We start from the raw sequence: 21264 nt of genomic DNA on the forward strand, positions 1-21264 counted from the left end.
GAGTCGCCGGAGTGGTCACTTTGCAGACCTCAAGCCGCAAATCCGGGTTCGGAAGCACCTCCTTGGCCCAGCCACGGCGGCCGCGCTCTGCTCGCACCAGGACGGCGGGCCTCAGCGCAGGGCGATCTGCTGCTTTCCTCGCCTTCTTTCGTCGTGGGGCTCAGGTGCAGGCGGGCCGGGCCGGGCCCGGGCCTCGGGCCTTAACTTGGAGCTGGCCGAGCAAGTCGACCCTTCCTCCAAGAATACACACACCAGCCATCCCGGGAACGCAGCAGCCGCCTGGCCTCCCCTGACCCTCACCTTCCACCTGCGACCGCGGAGCAGCGGACGACTCTGCTCCGTCAGGTTTCCATTTCTTGCAATAATTTCCTGGGGGTGAGAGGGTGAGGAGAACCAGTACTCCGCAAACTTTTTCACCCGGGCCTTCCAGGCCGCTGGAAACACCGCACCAAGGCCTAGGAGGGCGCTGGGCGGTGGTGGGGAGGCTGGGACCCGGACCCTGCCAGCGCAGTGCAAGGAGGGGACCGCAGCGCGCTCCGCTTCCTCGCCGCCGCCGGGGTCAGTCGGGGCGGCCCGGCCGCGGCCGGGTGCGCAGATCCGGGCCGGGCCTGCCGGCGCCCCGAGACCAGGGGTTCCGCGTGCCGCGTGACTCTGCAGGGACTCCAGGCCGGGTCTTGGGAGTGGCCCGCCTGAGCGCCGGGAGCCCTGGTCCGGGAGAGCGCTTCGGGCGCTCTCGTCGCCACAAAGCGGGTTAAAGTCTATTTTCCACTCGACTGCTCCGAAAAGCCCCCGCGCGCCGACGCCGTTCCGGCCCCCTTGGGCGAGGTGGGGAGGGGGCGGCGAGAGGGGGGAGGTGAGGCGACCGCACCCTGCAGCCCTGCGCGTCCGGGGCAGCCCGGGGCCGAGCGCTGCGGAGTCGCGGCAGAAACGCCTGCGGAAGGAATCGTTACCGAATCCGCGGCCAGCGCCTGTGCCTCTTTTGCGACCTCTCCGGCTCTTTTTGGCTCTCTATACTGGCTGGTCTCTCTCTCTCTCTCTCTCTCTCTCTCTCTCTCCGGTTTCCGTCTCAGGCTGTCTATTCTCCCTCCCTGTCTCGCTGCTCCACCCCCCACCCCGACTTTTCATTTATTTCTTCCCCCTCCTCCTTTGCTCCAGCCTCAGTCCTGGAAAGGGAGAGCTCCTCCGAGTGGAGACCTAAGCAGGCCACAGCACTAAGGGGGCGAGGGTGCGGAGCTGGGCAAAGGCACAGCTTGAGATTTTCCCTTTATATAGAAGGAGATGACTGGGTATTTTGTTGGAGCAAGATCCCCACGGGGACGCGGGTTCAGTTGGATAAGCATTGCCTGGGCCTGTGCTCAGCGGCGACAGGGGGCTGCCACGGAGAAGACAGGAGCCCGAGCGAGTTTAACCCTGCCCAGGGCCTTGCGCCTCTAGCCGGAGATGAACCATCTATCCAGCCGCAGGCCCTCACCTCCTACCCCACCGCGAGGCTGAACATTGGCCGCGAACTGGCTAAACTGGGCAGGTAGAAGAGCTGGCAATCTACCGGGCCATTTCTAGACTTGCATCTACACCGGCCACATCTGTTTTCATCTGCATGGTTCTGGGGATACATATTCGTATTAACTTGATAGATCTTTATAATAACACCTTCCCTTGTGGTGGTGCTTGCGAAATACTTTGACATCTAGCTGTCTGTCAGTAGCCCCATTTTACGCATGAAGAAACAGAGTCCACAGGACCAGTGACTTGAGTCTGGTCGCAGTCTGGATTGAGCAGTGATCCTGGTCTGGCTCAGGTTCCACCCTCATTCCATCCGCACCCCCCACAGCTGCAGCTAACTCCCCAGACAGGCAGTCACAGGGTTAAGGTGCTGGGGGCACTGGGTGCTCCAGGTGATGGCGGTTCTACCTTCATCCTCCCTCCCCTTTCCCTCTCCCCAGCCTCCTTTCTCTGGCTTTCCTCTCCTGTGACTCTCTAACCTCTCTCCATCCTTTCCCTCCCTCTACAGATATTTATCCCTTGCCCAGTTTCCTCTATTTCTGCTCCTCTTAGGGCCTCTTCCTCTATTGTCGATTTTTCTGCAGTAGGTTAAGAGAAGAACTTGTCACCTCTAAGCCTGCCACTGTGTTCTGGATCTAGCATCAGTGCTCCCCACCTGGCCCCCATCTCTTCCTGGGCCTTCTCACCCAGCCAGTCTCTGCCTCTGCCGCCCCCCAGCTGATCGGGTCCACAAATGCCTCCTCTTCTCACCAGTGGACAGCAGCCCACCTTAAACCAAACCTGCTGCCCCTTCTCCCACCTCTGTTCCCCAACCCTGCCTTTCCACCTGCCGGTCCTCCCTTCCATGTTGCTGAGTTCTGCCCAAAGACTGATCCTGCCTTCCTCAGGCTGGAGGACCCTCCCATCCCACACAGCTGCTTCCCTTTCATTCAGCGCCTACCTGCACCCCACCCCCCACCCCCTGGACCCCCGGTCCTAGCTCTGGACCCTCCTCATTTTTCTCCTCCTTCCCTCCGTCTCTGGAATAACCTGGGCTCAAATCCTGACTCTTCCACTTACTAATGGTGAGACGTGGGGCCAATAATCTTGCCTCAGCTTGCACATCTGTGGAAGGGGGAGCATTATATGGGTCCTCTGTGAGGATGAGTGAGATTAGTATATGGTGCACAGGACCAATGTGTGACTCCAGGGAGGCACTCAGTAAACCTTACGGTCTCTGACTTTGCTCATGCAGGAAACTTGGTAATTGTCCTCAGATCCTCGCTCTCTCATCTTCCTCATCCAGTCATCTGGTCTTGTCATCAAGTACTTCTCAAGCCTATATCCCCTCCCTTTTTGATTCTTTGCAGGCTAACTTCATTCTTCACCACTCAGTCCAACTCCCCCCCACCCACCCCCACCCCTCCTCTGTCCCAGCATTCACCTGCAGGATGGGGTCACCTGTGTCTGCGCCCTGCCTCCCAGGCTATGACCCCCACCTCCACCCCCAGCTGGGGAGCAGTGGCGTCCATCATGCCCCCCAAGCACTGGCCAGGCTATGTTTATCCAACAGAGCCCTTGTCCTCCTCGCGCGCTGGGTCTGAGGACATCTCTGGCCATTTCCCTTTTACCTCTCATCCCTCTCCCTCCTCTTTAGCCCACTTCACCTTCAGGTCTCCCCACCCCACAAAAAGCCTTTGGTCCTCATGTTTCTGCTAACTTCTCTTCACCATCAAACTTTTTGAGTAAGGTTTAATCTCTCTAACTCCCTCAGTTCCCCTTGACTCAATAAGCCTTTGCAACCCAGCTTCCACCGCCATCCCATGGGGGAAATGACTTGCAAAAAAGCTCCAAAACTTTTACCATGGTGTTATTACAATAGCAACATGTGCTTATGGAGACAATAATAATCATAACAACCTTAAGGAGTTACCGTGAGATTGAATGAGTTATAATCCCCACCCAACGGGTTTACAGAGTGCCTAGCACATAGTAAGCACTTGATAAATGTTAGCTATTAATTTTATACAGCTTTGCTGTCCAATACGGAAGCCATATGGCCATTGGTGCTTAAAATGTGGATGGCCCAAACTGAAATATTCTGTAAATGTAAAATATATACCAGATTTGGAAGGCCGAGTGTTTTGAAAAATCTAGGATATTATTAATATTTTCTTGTGTTGATTACATATTATAATGATAACATTGAAATATTGGGGTTAAAAATATATTAGTAAGGTTATTTTTATCTGTTTCTTTTTATTTTTTAAATGTAGTTCCTAGAATGTTTAAAATTATATATGTGGCTCACATTGTATTTCTTTCTTTTTTTTTTTAAAGATTTTATTTATTTATTTGACAGAGAGAGAGATAGCGAGAGCAGGAACACAAGCAGGGGGAGCGGGAGAGGGAGAAGCAGGCTTCCTGCCAAGCAGGGAGCCCGATGTGGGACTCGATACCAGGACCCTGGGATCATGACCTGAGCTGAAGGCAGACGCTTAACGACTGAGCCACCCAGGCGCCCTCACATTGTATTTCTATTGGACAGGGTCATTATAGAAGACACAGGTAATCCAAAGGAGGGAGGGAGGGTAAATGGGTGTGCAGAAAGGAAAAACAGAGATCTTATAATTATCATATCCTACCATCCAGAAACAACCATCATGAGATTCTTGCATTATATTCTTCTAGTTCTTTCTCTATATTGCCTTCCTTTAAAAGGGGTGGGGTGGGGTGCAGTGGGAGAAACGTACACAGTTTTTGTAACCTGCTTCTTTACCTTTATTACCAATCACAATCCTCTTTGTACACATTAAATATTCCCTATTGTTGGACATTTGTGCTGTTGATAAATTTGCACTATTTTATTTTTTTAAGATTTCATTTATTTATTTGAGGGAAAGAGCATGAGCAGGGGGAGGGGAAGGGGCAGAGGGAGAAGCAGACTCCCTGCTGAGCAGGGAGCCTGACACAGGCTCCCTGGACCCCAGGATCACAACCTGCCTTGAGCCCAAGGCAGATGCTTAACCAACCGAGCCACCCAGGCGCCCCTTCACTATTTTAAACAAAATTTTGACCAACAGCCCCATAGCTCCATCTTACTGCATCTTCAAGAGTATTGCTTTTCTATATACATTTCTAGAGGTATAATTTCTAGAAGTATAATTTCCAGATATGCAGTATTTAACTCTTCTGATCCATATTGCCAATTTGGTCTGTGGAAATGTACCCATGTATTCCCCCATGAGCAGAGTTTAAGGGGTTCCCTTCATTCTTTGAAATGCTCATCAGGACTCTATTTTGAAATTCCTGGTTCTTTAAGTCATAATTGTCTGTGGGTTTTTCAGCATTTGACTTCAACTCCCTTTTCTTTTGGAAACTCTCTCTTCCCTTCATTTTCTTAACAAGGTACTTACCTGGCTCTGCCACCTCTGAGAATTGCTCCTCCGTGGGCTCCCCTTTCTTTTCCTAACTGTGGATGTCCACTAGGCACCTTTGTCTATTCTACCCTTCCTATCAATCTATCATCTATCTATTATCTATCTATCTATCTATCTATCTATCTATCTATCTATCTAATCTATCTAATCATCCATCATCTATCTTTACTCCCACAGTTTCAAGCAATACCTAGATGCAAACTCTTTACAACTCTATTTTTCCACAGATCAAGACTCAGTTTTCAGTGCTTGTGAGATAACCTTTGGGGGGGGGGGGCGGGGCGTCTCACAGGCTCCTTAGGCATTCACTATACCCCCAAACTGAGCTCCACATCTTCCCCCCAAATCTGTGCCTCTCCCTGGCTCAGCCTCTTCTGAGGACAGACCTACCCACCCAGGACATCTGGTCTCAGCAGCTGAGAGGCATCTGTCATACCGTCCTCTCTGCCACCGCCCAGCACATCCGCTCAGTCTGCGGATCCATTCCTTTCTTGCCATTCCCTCTGCTAGTGTTCGACTTCAGGCTCTTGTTACCTTTCTCTGGTGCCTCTCTTACGGTAACCATTTGCGGTCTCTCCTCTCTGCAATTCATCTGACTTGCAGCTGCCAGATTTCCACAACACAGCTCCATGTAAAAATGTTTTCACACAACTGTGGGAACCAGGGGCAGTTTCTTCACCTCTCTGACTCAGTTTTTCATCTGTAATCTGGAGATAATAATAGTACCTGGAGAGTCGTTGAGAGACCTGAAATGAGGCGATTCATTAATAGCTCTTAGTGCATAGAGTGCGAACTCAGTAAGCTCTGTTAGAGTCGCTATTTCCAATAAAGTTCAAACTCTTACCTTGACATTCGAGGCCTTCCATGAGCAAGTGCCTACCTTTCTAGCCTCATGTCCTCTACTCACCCGTGGGTAGCCCGCACTGTAACAACACTGCCAGCACCCAGGCTGTTCATCCAGGGATTCCTAGCGCTCCGTGCCTCTCTGTGCATGCCCTACACACCTCGCCTCCAAACCTTGCTCAAAAACATTACAGCATGTGTCAGTCCAACTTCGGAGAGGAAGGAAATTGGCAAAATTACCTGGCAGAAGCCCACGAAGTCAACTACATAGAATGCTGACGTCATGAGAACTTCATTTTTTTTGCTGCTGTGTTCCCAACACCGGCATAATTGCCTGGCATATAATAGCTGCTCATTAAAGATTTGTCAACTGACATATGAATTTGAGAGACATGATTTAAAATTATGTTTGTTCTGGGGTGCCTGTGTGGCTCAGTCGGTTGAGCAACCGACTCTTGATTTTCGCTCAGGTCATGATCTCAGGGTCTTGGGATGGAGCTCCAGGTCGGGCTCTGGGCTCAGGGCGGAGTCCGCTGGAGATTCTCTTTCTCCTCTCCCTCTGCCCCTCCCTCTGCTCACAAGCATGTCTGCCCCTTCTCTCTCTCTCTCAAAATAAATAAATATTAAAAAAAAATTAAAAAAAAAGATTGTTCTGAGACAGTGTAATAATGTAAAATTGCATCACAATAGGACACAAAAAAGAGACTGTCCATGCCCTGTGAGGTTTGCCATGAAAGGAGAATTGGAGCTAGGCCTCACCTTGAAAGATTTCTCTGGCAGAGCCTCTGATTGATGGGAAAGGAAACCCACACACTTTGAAGTTGAACCCCCATCCAGTAATTGGCTAAACTCTTGGGTGGGGAGAACTCTAAAACTTTCCACTGTCTCTCTGCACGGTAAGATGTGTGAACTGGAGCAAATTATCTCTTTCCTCTGGATCAATGGATGCCTTGTTTTTGCAAAGATAAACCAAAGACTTAATTCCTAAATGGAGCTATTAAAGAGCCCCTGGCTCAGTGTCTCAGTGTTTTGCATAACAATATAAATGTCTTCTCTATAATGAGATGTTATCTTTGCAGATTACTATTACTTGAAGGAAATGTTTCTTTTCAACATATGGGTTTAGGCTGCTCTGTCCCTGAAAATTGGGGCTCTTTCTCGACAGTGCAGATGTGTTCTTATTCAAATAGTTCTCCATAGAAGTGGAAAATGAAGGGAGCAGTGCCTCTATCTTTACTTCCCACTGGTCAAGGGGTGTTGACCAGAGTTGCCCAAACCACCCTGAGGTATTTATTCTGCTGAATGCTCACTTAGGGTTTCAGTCCAGAAGGAGTTCCCAGGCTTTGGGAAATGTACTCATGTCAGATGATTATGTAGTAGTGGATTGTCCCAGTGGGGCTCCAGACAAGACCAGCCCCTGGGAGTTTTGGATTGGACATGATGATTCATAAGCATCCTGTAAGGCAGAAGAATGGGCTAGAATGGGGGCACTTAGAGAGCAGGTGAGATTTGGGCTGGAGCTGGGTGACAATCCCTTCTCCCCCAAACCAGGGAGGCTAGACCCATGGGAAGGGTAAGCTAGGTCCTGCTATGACTTGGATGGGGCTATTAACTAGCAGATAACTTATGAAAACTAAGCCCTGTGGTATAGCTCAATGTGAAGACATGTTGGCAGGCCCATCCCTACTTGATTGGTGTTCTGCCAACCTGTTCACCTTCCTGCTTCCCCAGGTGTCTGCTCACACAAGTTTGTTTGTTCAAATCTGGATCTAAACAGCTTTGCAACACTGCACATACATTTCTTCCTTTCCTTCAGTTGTTCAACAATTTGGCCGGAGTCATTTGTGGATTCTTTCTTTTTAAGTACAATCATTGAATATGATGTCATATTTGTTTCTAATAATGTGGTAGACTAGATGTCCAGGGACCCCTCCCAGTACAGAACACCTAAGAATCCTTTTTATCATATTTCGACTTTTATTATAAAAATTTCCAAGCATAATTAAAAGTAGACAAAATAGTATGATGAAAACCCATATACCCTGTCACACCTGTCACCATAATCACCAAAACCTTTATAAGTATTAACATTTTTCCATTTTGCCTTATCCTTTTCCTTCTGAAGTATTTTATTTTATTTTTTTTAAAGATTTTATTTATTTATTTATTTGACAGAGAGAGACAGCAAGAGAGTGAACACAAGCAGGGGGAGTAGGAGAGGGAGAAGCAGGCTTCCCACTGAGCAGGGAGCCTGACACAGGGCTCAATCCCAGGACCCTGGGATCATAACCTGAGCTGAAGGCAGACACTTAACCGACTGAGCCACCCAGGCGTCCCCTTTCTGAAGTATTTTAAAGTGAACTACAACCATTGTGATATTTTATCCCTAAATATCTCATTTTGAATCTCTATGGAGAATTCTTTTTTTAAAAAACAGGACTTTGGGGGGCACCTCGGTGGCTCAGTAGGTTAAGCAACTGATCTCAGCTCAGGTCATGATCTCAGGATCCTGAGACCAGCCTGTGATGGTCTCTGCACTCAGCGGGGAGTGGGCTTGTCCCTCTCCCTCTCCCTCTGCCCCTCCCCCAGCTCGTGCTCTCTCTCTCTCTCTCTCTCTCTCTCTCTCACACACACACACACACACATACAAATAAATAAATAAAATCTTAAAAAAAAAAACAAAAAACCAGGACTTTTTATTATGTGAAATTCCAAACATGCTTTGCAGAGAGAATGGTATAATGAATCTCCACATGTTTATTGCTCAGCTTCAATGATCAATCTTTTGCCAGTCTTAAAAACATCTTTTTGAATGATGGCTGAGCTGGTGCAAAAGTAAGGAAAAATCCTCAAATGCCCAGAAATTATAGAAAGCTTGAACTGAGACAAGAAAGTGGATTGTGAAGCTGGAGTTTGTGTTGGAACAAACTCCAGTTCGGTGGTGGCACAGAGCTTGGGTTTTAAAGGGCCACAAGTGAGAGGGACAGGGGACAAAGTTTGAGACAGGAAGTCCCATCAGAGACCCCTGAAAAGTGACATCTTTTCTGAGTGAATGAGAAAAAAATTCCAGCCCTACAAAGGGAGGTGGTGGACATATGTGTCTGGCATAGCTTTGGCTCTGTGTGGAAGGGAGAAAAAGAAAACATATTTTCTTGAGAGTTCCTAACCACAGCCTCACTTTACTTGGATTTAGGGCCAGAAATTTCAGGAGGCCCTAAAAGATTCCAAGCTGAGAATTTAGTATCCACTGGCAGAAGCAAATAAGTATATTTATCCTCCTTTTTTAGAGGAATGTACTTGAAAGCCAAACTTCAAATAACTTCCCCAGACAAAGTTCCAAGGAAGATGAACTCACAATCAAAAATCACAAAATACACAGGGATATAAACCACCATGAGAATTAGTAGAAACTACAAACTGCAGAATCAGACCTGCAGAGACAGCATATATTAGAATTATCACATGTAGAATATAAAATACTTATATTTACTGTATTTTAAAACTAAAAAAATAGTATTTAAAAGAACCTAGCATGCATGTGGAAAGTGGTACAACTTTGGAAAATTATTTGACAGTTTTAAATAAAGTTAAAATATACCCATTCAGCCATTCTACTCCTGAGTATATACTCAAGAGAAATGAGTGCATATGTCCACACAAAGACTTTATTCATAATCACCAAAACCTTGAAACAATATGCATGCCCATCAACCGTAGGACAAGTAAATGATTAGATTCATACAATGGAGAGCAATAAAAATGAATAATGGATGCTATCAGATACATTATTGGGTTGACAGAAGTCAGAATAATCATTACCTCTGAGGGATTATTGACTGGAAAGTGGCATAATGGAAGTTCTGAAATCTTAGAGATGTTCTATATTTTGACACGGGTGGTGTTATCACAGATGTACACATATGTAAAAATTCATCGTGATGTACACTCAAGATCGATGTATTTCACAATATGTAAATTATACTTCAGTACATATATATGTACATATATATGTATATATATAAGATATATATATACATATATATATATATGTATATATATAGGACCCAGCCAATTTGGAAAGGTACCAAAGAGAAATCTAAACTATAATCACTAAAATTAGAAACTCAATTTGTAAGAAATTATCAGATTAGACATAGCAGAAGAGAGAACTCGTGAACTGAAAGATCTGCAGAGTTGAAGAAATGCAGCACAAAGAGAGACACAGACGTAAAAATGATGGAGAGGCTTAGCAAGTGATATGGAGGGTTGCGTATAAAAAATTATATCTAAGGGCACCTAGGTGGCTCAGTCTGTTAAGCGACCGACTCTTGATCTCAGCTCAGGTCTTGATCTCAGGGTTGTGAGTTCAAGCTCCTAACTGGGCCCCATGTTGGGCGTGGAGCCTACTTAAAAAAAAAAAAGATTATATCTGATCAGGATTCTAGAAACAGGGAATAGTGGTAATGGCACAGAGGCTTCATTTGAAGAGCTAATGGCTAAGAATTTTTCAAAATTGATGAGTGACACCAATCCTTGGATTAGGGATGCCCATCGAATTCCAACAGATCAATAAAAGAAATCTGCACATAGACAATGGAATTGCAGAACACCTAAGGAAAGGGGATCTTAAAAGTAGCCAGGGAGAGAAGACAGATTAGACACAAACTGGTGACTATAGGCTCTTAAACAATGGATGCCAGGAGAGAATGGGATATATCTTCAAAGCACTGAGAGAAAATCACTTACAACCCAGAACTGTATCTCTAGCAAAAATGGTCTTTCAAGAATAAGAGTGAAATAATGACAGAATAAGGCAAGCAAAAAATGAACATTTCTACCAACCAACCCTCACTGAAGGAATTTCAGGCAGAAGGAAAATGATTGCGGAAGGAAAGTCTGAGATGAAAGGATGAATGGTGGGTAAAGTTGATAAGTACTGACTGATTCAAAATGGGCAGAGACTCAAATGGACACTTCTTCAAAGATACAGAAATGGCCAATGAGCACATGAACAGATGCTTAATATCACTAATCACTGGGGAAAGGCACGTCAAAATTACAGTGAGACACCCCTCACACCCATTACTATGGCTACTATCAGCAAAACAGAAAATAACAAGTGTTGGCAAGGATGTGAAGAAACTGGAACCCTTGTGCACTGTTGGCGAGAATGTAAGATGGCGCCGCCACTGTGGAAAACAGCATAGGAACGCCTCAAAAACTTCAAACTAGAAGTGCCACATGATCCAGCAATTCCACTTCTGGATATATACTCAAAAGAACTGAAAGCAGAGTTTTGAGGAGATTTTTGTACATCCATGTTATGGTCATTGCAGCATTTTCCACATTAGCTAAAATGTGGAAGCAATCCAAGTATCCATCAACAGATGAATGGATAAGCAGAATGTGGTATAAACATACAGTGGAATTTTATTCAGCCTTAAAAAGGGAGGGAATTTTACACTATGCTACAACATGGATGAACCTTGAGGACATTGTGCTAAACAAACCAACCACAAAAAGACAAATACTGTATGATTCCACTAACATGATGTACTTAGAATAGTGAAAATCATAAAGACAGAATATAGAATGGTGGTCACCGGGGGCTGTGGGGGAAAGGGAAATGGGGACTTATTGTTTAGTGGATATAGAGTTTTAGTTTTGCAAGACGAAAAGAATTCTAGAACTGGATAGGTGATGGTTGCTTAACAATATGGATGTACTTAATACCACTGAAATATATGTTTAAAAATCACTAAGATAGGGGCGCCTGGGTGGCTCAGTCAGTCAAGTGGCTGCCTTCAGCTCAGGTCATGATCCCGGGGTCCTGGGATTGAGCCACCATCAGGCTCCTTGCTCTGTGGGGAGTCTGCTTCTCCTTCTTCCTCTGCCCCTCCCCTGGCTCGTGCTTTCTCTCTCTAATAAATAAATAAAATCTTTAAAAAATTTTAAACATCATTAAGACGGTAAATTTTATGTTACGTGTATTTTACCACAATAAAAAAATAAGTTAAAAAATAAACACATAAATAAATAAACAAAACACTGACAGTAGCAAGTAGTGTGTGTCTCTTAAAATACATCTTTTTGGCAAAATATAAACAGTGACACCCCCTCTCCCGAACATAAATATCGACTGTATAAAACCTTAAGCTTCCCATGTAATTTGTAGGACTAAAAACATAGAACTAAATACTGCACAACAGTAGCACATAAATGGGGCGGAGTGGTGACCAATTTAAAGCATATTTGGATGATGTATTTTTCTGAAGGAAGGTAAAGATAGTGATTAACTTTAGGTTTTGGAAATTAAATATGCCTGATAAAATGTCTAGGGTAATCACCAAAGGAATAGGAACAGAGTATTACTTCCAAATTAGTAAAAGAGGAAAAATAAAATAGAATTTTTAAAATTCAGGATGAAAAGTAATTAAATAACAATAAAACAGTTTTTTTAAAAAAGATTTTATTTATTTATTTGACATAGAGAGACACAGCAAGAGAGGGAACACAAGCAGGGGGAGTGGGAGAGGGAGAAGCAGGCTTCCCGCGGAGCAGGGAGCCCGATGCGGGGCTCAATCCCAGGACCCTGGGATCATGACCTGAGCCAAAGGCAGACGCTTAACCACTGAGCCACCCAGGCGCCCCAATAAAACAGTTTCTTAATAAGAACTGTCGTCAGTGGAAAAGTCTGAAATCCGTGGTTTCTAGGCTCTAACAGTGGTACGCCATGAGGCTGAAAGAGCCCTGCTTTGGGACATTAATCCTGTTGGAAAATAACTGAGAGAACATGGAAAGTGTCATAACAAGAAGTGTTAGAGAATCTGTCACTGGCATTCTCTTCTTGGAGATGGAGCACAATCACTGAGCAATTCTAAATAAATACTGAAATCACAGGAATTCAAAAAGTGATGTCAAAACAAAAGTTTGAGTTTCTGTTTTTCACAAAAATTTCTACGAGTTTCCCATCAGATTATGATGCCAATAGTATTGTGAGGGGTAATCGAGTATTTCAGCCTCAAGAGTTAATCAGGGTTGATGGGTTGGTGCAAGCAGTAACACTTTTTAAGCCAAGATTCTGTACATGGTTTGAAATTTATGAAAGAAAGCAAGAGGCCTTATGGATCCAAAGCTACCCTCGAAGTATGAAAACTTCAAAGGAATTAAAATATTCTTTTAAAACCAATGCAGTCGGATTGTTGATGGATGGAACAGAGCATTATAAAAGATGTTTTATTCTGGTGCCCATCCCAGCTGTTCTGCTAACAAAAAATTTAGGAATGAAAAAACAATTAAAACTTGAAAAAAATTACTAGAAAATTTCAGGAAACCACAAAAATGGGAAATGCATGCTTTTGTATTGGTGTAGTTTTGTCATAAATATCTATGTTTTGGTGTCATTGTCTTTTATAAACTATTATCTGGGGGCGCCTGGGTGGCTCAGTTGGTTAAGCTACTGCCTTCGGCTCAGGTCATGATCCCAGAGTCTCAGGATCAAGTCCCGCATCAGGCTCCCAGCTCAGCGGGGAGCCTGCTTCTCCCTCTGACCCTCTCCCCTCTCATGCTGTTTCTCTCTCTCTTTTTCTCTCAAATAAATAAAATCTTTAAAAAAAAATTTAAAAAAGAAACTATTATCTGATTACTTGAAAGTCCTAATGAGAAAAGTAGAATGTGCCTAAAGTTGAAAATATTTTATTTCTGGAAAAACCGTGTCTACCAAGGGCATAGGGAATCTAATGTGTGATCAAGGGTATGTATTTTGAATTGGAACCCAAAGAGAAATAGAAAGAGAGCTTACAACTAATTTTAAATTGGTTTCTACAAATAATTCGAACGTTCTGTGAAACTTGGGCCATCAAGTGCAATTTCAGTGCAATTTCCTTTTCTGAAAAATAGGAATAAATCATAGAACCTGCTGTATAGTTAGTTGAGAGGACCCAATAAGTATATTTACTCAATGAGTAAAGCGCTTAAAATAGTGCCTGGCACATAGTAATCATTTAGAATTATTAATAAAATCATAAAGGTGGACAATGTTTCCATAAATGACTTATGAGATACAATAAAGATGATGGTGTTCTCAGCTTGTGCAAGGTTCTTACAGAAAACGTGCCAAACTGTCTTAATTAAGCAGACACTCATGGGTGCCATGGGTATGGGTAAGATCACCGGGAGGCTCTTGTACCGAATTATTACGAAAGCCGATTTGAATAAAATGCAGAGCTATGTCTACACAGGAGCTTGACACGAGTGAAAGATTTAATGTTGTTGTTACAACGTTTACAGAGGATGAGCCAAGAGCTTTGTACACACATTGTCACGCATGTCTTGGGGGTTTAATGGTGTTGGGATTTGTCGGGATCTGAAAGAGCTCCACAGCGATCTCAGTCCCGTCAATTCTTTGTATGACACTATTCATGCATCTCTGAAAAGCTGGCAAATTTTCAAAACATTTGTAAGCTGAGTGAAGGCATAACATACAGGAAGCTCCAAGGTTGTTGAAAACATGTTGGACTGTTGGTTGCGATTGAGGAACTTCTACAAATTATTCAAACATGGGAAGTTGTGTCAAGCTGTTCTTGAAAGGCCAGGGTGCCTGGTGCAGCGAGGTCTTTGGCTGACTTGGGTTTCCAAGTTTGAATTCACCTTTTGTTTACAAATTTTCACAAATTTTAAACAATGGGCCAAGCATTGCGGGCATTTTTTTTTTTTCCCTAAAGAGCTTCTAGCAGGTGTTTTTCTCTTTGCCATCAAAATTAGAAGCAAAATTTCACGGTTTATCATTTGAGAGAAGTGATAGATATTTCAAAGCCGTTTGGGACAGAACAGAGAAATTATGCCAAAAAGTAATTCCCGAAGTTTCCAAAGTAGAAAAAAAATTGTTTGGGGTGCCTGGGTGGTTCAATCGGTTGAGCGTCTGCCTTTGGCTCAGGTCATGATCCCCGAGTATGGGGATCAAGCCCCGCATTAGGCTCCCTGCTTAGCAGGGACTCTTGCTTCTCCCTCTGCCCCTCACCCCCACTTGTGTTCTCTCTCTCTCACTCTCTCTGTCTCTCTCTCAAATAAATAAATAAAATCTTTAAAAAAAAAAAGAAAAGAAAATTGAAGGAAAAAAAGTTCACGGTAATTCGAGTAGTATCTTTCCCCTACTACATCAGAAAAAAATTATAATACATACTGGAAACAAACATGTTTCCAATAAATAGTAGCCATATTACTAAATTTGTGTTTTCAAAAGCCAGTCACAGCAACATGAGAGAAGTTTCAGAAACACTGTTTTGTGGAACAGTATATTCCATGAAAAAGCAGCAGAACACGTGCCGGAATTTTCCGTGTGCCTGCCTACCATGGCCCATGCCTCCACACACACCCGACTGTTCCTGGTGAACTGCATGGCCATCCTGCTGACCACAGCTGATTGGACTGAGGTGGTCACCGTGAGTTTGCTGGGGACCTTGATTTGGGGCGGGCTTAAACAATGAGCTTCTCCGTCAGGCCTTTGAACTAAGTGACCCAGAGGGCAATGACACTTGGTGGTGGCAGAGAGGCAGAGAGTATAGCAAACCAGGGAGGTGGGAACAGGGCCTGGAAGCCCTCTGAGGGCTGGGCCTCAGTGGGAGCCCAGGGTTCAGTCCCTGTGGAGAGGACACCCTGGTGTCAATCCAAAGGCCTGTTATGCTGAAAGTCCAGAGCACAGCCTTTATCGTGCAACTGGTTGACCCATGTCTGTCTCCCCTGAGCAGCTCTTAGGTGCTTGAGAGCTTTCCTTATGTCTGTTATGTCATTTTTCCCCACAGTACATGTTCACCAGGTTCCTCAAGAAATGGATTCATTAGGATAAAGGGACAGGTAGGAAATCCGGCCAGATGTAATGAGTGTGGAAGGCAGTGCAAGAGAGGACTGTCAGCCTCTTACTGGGCCCCCTGGAAGGTGGCCAGAGTATATAGGTGGTGTTAGTTGCTGGGGAGAGGCCTGGAGGAAGAGCGTGAGAGAGCCCTGGGAAGACTCAGGAGCTTGGTGTTGAGGATGGGGCCCGATAATATGGATACTCATCCCCAGGAGGGCAGCTCATGTAAGCGCCAAATTCTCAGCTGAGGTACCTCCAAGACATGTCACCTGGCTTCATCCACTTCCCTCTAATAGACCATGGGCTACCCGGCCAGTTTGTGTCCTTGTCCCACACACCATGCTCACGCTTACCCCCCCTCCCCCTCCGTGCTTTTGCTTATGAGACTTCTGCCACATAGCATGACTTCTTCCTCACCACCAGTGCCAATCCTGTGCAACCTTCAAGGCCTGTTCTGGTCTCACTTCTTCCAGGCAGCCCTCCCCGCATTCCCTCCCCTAAAGATTGCCCTTTGGCATCTTCAGACCACCACTTACACTTGCATTTGTGTAGCTCAGGAAAGGCATGCCGCAGGAGCCTAGGACTCTCTGGGACTATGGCATGACAAGAACAAGGCAGCCTCTGCCCTTGGGTCCCACACCAGAAATTCTGGCCCCCCACCACCCCTGTTTTGCCTCACTCCATGGCCCCAAAGAGAAAGGAGAGCCAGAAGAGGTTCCTTTCTCCCACACCCTGTCCAGGTTTCCAGAACTCCTCGTCTCATGTCCAGGGGGCCTCTGGTTTCAGCTGTTCTCTCTCCAGCCTCCACAAAGGCACAGAGATGCTTCTCCCAGGCTGCAGCCCTCCCACGCACCCCTACCCAGCCGAGGGAGACCCCTGTCTGTGCCCCATGCTGCAGCATCAGCCAGGGCCCCCAGCCCAGCACCTGGTAGCCAACTATACATTAATGAGCACATTAGTGCTCAGGTGTGGTGAGCCCGGGATTCTCGGTAAGCTGGGGCAAGTCTCTCGTTATCCTAATGAGCTGCCTTGCAGCTCTTCTGGAGATCGTCTTCTTTCTCCAGAGATCAGACTTTGTCCCCTCCGTTGCACCAATGGATTTGCTTCGCCCTTCCCACCCTGTTGTCACCTGCAGCTCAGGCCTCAGTCTTGCTGCTCCCATTCCCTGTTTTCTGGGAGCCCGACGCCAGGCCCTGACCTGTCTCATGTCCTCAGTGCTGACACTGTGATCAGCAGTTCAGACATGAATAACAAGAAAGGCTCGAGCATGCTTAGCCAAGCTTTCTCTTGCTGCAGTGGAAGCTCCATCTCACTTCCTTCAGTGCAATTTGCTTTTCCTCCAGGAAGCCTTCCCTGACTACACTAAATTTAAATCACCTGTCCCTGCCAAGTCTCTCCAGAGAAGTCTGAAGCTCACAGATGATTCTATAACATGTGTTCACCTTTTGCATTTCTATAAGACCTTTATAAATATATAGAATGGTGTGATTAGGGGCACCTGGGTGGCTCAGTCGTCAAGTGTCTGCCTTCGGCTCAGGTCATGATCCCAGGGTCCTGGGATCGAGCCCCACATCGGGCTCCCTGCTCCTCGGGGAGCCTGCTTCTCCCTCTCCCACTCCCCTTGCTTGTGTTCCCTCTCTCGCTGTGTCTCTCTCTGTCAAATAAATAAATAAAATCTTTAAGAAAAAAAAGAATGGTGTGATTATATGATGTACTTTCCCAGTATTCAACAGGTATTTACCAAACACTATGTGCCAAGCATTGTACTCAGTGCTGAGGACAAAGCAGTGAGCAAGACAAACATGGTTGCCCCTCTCATGGAGCTTAGCATGGGGCATGGTGGAGTAGCACAAGCAACCAGACCATTGACGGTATCGTGTGAATGGTGTCATGTGGAGGCAGGAGCTGTTTTGGGAGCCTTTGGCAGGAGTACAATATCAAAGATGCCAACCATCTCTTGTTCCACCCAAACCCCCATCTTAGGAAACTCTGACCCAAACAGACATATTCTGGCAGAACCTGCAGCCCAGGGCCCACCACTCCACAGTTTGTCGGATCAAGGATGGACATGCAATCCACAGGGCCCAATCCATGTCCTGGCCGGTGACCTATAAAGGGGCTCACCCTCAGAAATGTGAGTAAGAGATGCAGAGGGAAGTTGCTATGTGCACGCTGCTAAAGTCCCAAGGGAACAAAGAGGAAGTGTGCTGGAAGACAGGGAGGAGGGAGCTGAACGGCAGACACACATGGTGGGTCCCTGAAGGGAAGGCCAGGGGCTCCCATCCCTGCTCACCAGGCACCTGGACAGTGACCCACACAATCCCCAAACAAAGGAGACCCAATCAGACAGACCCCTGGGTCAGGCTTGAGCAAGGAGAGGGATAGGCCAAGAGAGGCTGTCGGGGATGGGAGGATGAGGAAGACTTAGCTACCCAGGAGAGGAGAAGGAGGGCCTTTCTTGGAGGGAAGGGTTTGTCACAGTGTGAGTGAGACCTCCAGGGGACATAGGCCATACAGCTGCACTCGCCACAGCATGAGTCAGACAGGAGAAATTTAATAGAAATTTAAATAGCAGAACTACATTTGCTTTGAGCAGAATAAATACATCTGCCCTTCCTTCCTTCCTCCCTTCTTTCCTTCCTTTCCTTTCTTTCTTCCTTCCTCCCTTCACTTCTCTCTTTTTCTTATTACTCTCTTCTTATTGCCAAGGTAATGTACATTCACTACAGAAAAATTTGAAAATAAAGAAAAGCAAAAAGGGCAAAAAAAAATTCTTCAAAATCCTAACCCCAGCTATCATGTTTAAAAATCATACTGTTATTAATATTAATAATAGCTAATATTTACTGAGCTCTTTCTAGTCACAACACACTGTTCTAAGATTTTCCATGCATGATTTTATTTAATCCTCTCGACCCTGTGAGATGGGTACTCTTTTTACTCCACCTGACAGATGAGGAAACTGAGACACAATTTAAGCAGGTGGCAGAATTGCAACTTGAATCCAGGCAGGTGATAACTAACTCAAGTTCAGCCAGTGTTAAAATTTTGCTGTATGATCTTTATGGTCTTTTAAAGAAGATCATAAAGTAACATACATGGACTCCTTTTTTGCTTCTTTCTACAAATATATTTTGGGAAAATTTCAAGTAACATGTATTCGTACTTTATATACTTAATATTGTTCAAGTGATATATTTGGGCTAGAGAAAGTGAAAAGTACAGATGATTTTAAAGAGAAAAAAAAAAAAGTCATTTGTAATCCTACCACCCAAAAAGCCAATGTTTACATTTAGGAGTCTCTCCTCCATTCCTGGAGTGAATTTAGGATTAGGAACATAGCCACGGCTCTTAAATCGGGCAACATCACCCAAGAGGTGTTTTAATGAGCTGGGAAATCACATGAGCATTCGGCGGTTGGGTGCACACTGGAGGATGTGAGTTACGTTCGCAACCTTGAAGAACACTTCTGTGTGATGCAGGGAGTATGTTCCAGATGGTGGGATTAAATGGTGCACAGAGTCCTTATGAACACCCTGTTGCAGCAGAATGAGAACGGGGCTGGGGGTCAACAGAGCTGGACTCTCCTCCTGAGATGCGTGAGGTGGGGTCATTTCCTGTCCAGCCTCAGTTTCCTCATCTGTACAATGAGCTGCTACAATTCTAGGAACGGGTGATTGCCAGCGGAGCCTCGCTTCTGGGTCATCTGCTGCATTTTAGACGATTCCTGACATAGTTCCCACCCAGCTCTGGCACGAAAGACAAGAGGGCCGGTATTATGAAAGGGGCTGGGGTCAGGGAACACCAAAGGCTTAGGGACGCCCAACAAGGGTGTGAGCTCTATTTTCCTGGAGGGCTGGGCCAGCCAAGCCGATTAGGGGCCCGGAGCAGCTGTGGGCCGAGGGAGGCCGCTGGGAGTGAGGGGATTCAAACAGCTCTTTCCCACCCTCTCCCCCAGCAGCTTGCTCTGTGTAAAAATCCCAGACTCCAATCAAACCCCTTCTCTTTTCTCCTTTCATTCACCTGCCCATCTTCTCTCCTCTTCTCTCCTTTTCTATCCAAACTCATAATTAATCGCTCAAGGCAAAAGTAATGAATGTTAATTGGCCATCTGTAGGAAGACTAATTAAAATCTACCACGCTGGGGTTTCATACATACCTATAGCAACGGAGTGAATCGGGAATGAGGCGAGGAGGGACTGAGGTAACAGCTGAAAGACTGCAAAACACCACTGGGCTTAGGTGTGAGGGAAGGACGCCAGCGCCAGCGAGGGGCGAGGGAGGGAGAGGGAGAGAGACTTCCCGGTTCACTCCTGCCACGCCGGACCTGGCCTTCTGTGGCTGGTCTGTTTTGTATTTAACAAGCACATTTACACATTTCCTTCTTACTGGACGTGGCTCAAGGGGTGGCTGGAGTTTGTCAACACACAATCGTTGTCCCTCAGTCCCAGGCCCAAACACACCCACATCTCCGGGACCGCCTGCACCATGTCAGAATCACGCCCAGGCACGCGCTCGCACACGCACACGTGCCCGTTAAAGCTCACCCTCGGCTTTGCACAGGTTCCTGCCGGCAAGGTCGCACCCTGTCGCATGTGTACGCGTGCGCGAGCAACCCAGGGACACAACATGGGCCCTCACATGATCGCGGGCAACCGCACGTGTGCATACGTGTGCGTGCACGCCACAGTACGCACGCGTGCTGTAAACATACAAACCCACCGTCATTCAGGTATAAATGTGGGTGTGCACTGTCAGTAGTTCACACGTACACTCGCGGTCGCCCTCCGGGGGTGTGCGTGCGGTCCGCACCCGAACCCACACTGGCGTGCATACACTGTTCTCCGGCCAGTTTTATGGCAAAGCGCTTACATACAGGTACACACACAATTATACAACCCCGCAGCACGCAGAAGCAAAGCCAAATGTTCAAGCACCTGTACGACTAATATTAACACTAAGGTGGCAAACAGTTGCACACACACGTGGCCGGGGCCCAGAGCAGGCCCACGTGTGGTTCATATGACTTCAGATACGTGCACACAGAGACCCTGGCCCCGGGGGAGAACACACCCCAGATAATGGCCTCTCGACTTCCTGAAAAAACAGGGCTAGGGCCACAGATACAAAGCCTTAGACTTCGTCTTCTCTCAGAACCCCCAGCTTGAGCAACATGAGCACCCACAGCCTACCTAGGATGTTCCATCCAACCTTTGGGCAGAAAGGATGGTGGATCTGAGGAAAGAGGGAGATAAGGCCCCGGGGGTCAGGGTGGGCTTTGATGGGGCACATCAACAGTAAGGCTGCCAGCCGGTGGGGTGAGTGGCTGGGCTGTGTATTCTCTCTCTCTCCAGAGTGTCAGTTCTATGGGACTGGGGGAGGTCTAGACTGAGTGGGCATCGCACTGTGGAAGAGCCCTGACACAGAGCCTGGGCCCTGCAGCCAACGGCCCTGTTTTCTTCTACTAAGAATGAAAAGGCTGGGGCGTCTGCCTTCAGCTCAGGTCATGATCCCGGGGTCCTGGGATCCAGAGCCAGCTTCTCCCTCTCCCTCTGCAGCTCCCCCCGTTTGTGCTCTCTCTCTCTCTGTCAAGGAAATAAATAAAATCTTTAAAAAAAAAAAAATGAAAAGGCTGCCCTGCCTTCTGGA

This window comes from Phoca vitulina, unplaced genomic scaffold (assembly GCF_004348235.1).
Source record: "Phoca vitulina isolate PV1807 unplaced genomic scaffold, GSC_HSeal_1.0 scaffold12, whole genome shotgun sequence".
Lineage (NCBI taxonomy): Eukaryota > Metazoa > Chordata > Mammalia > Carnivora > Phocidae > Phoca > Phoca vitulina.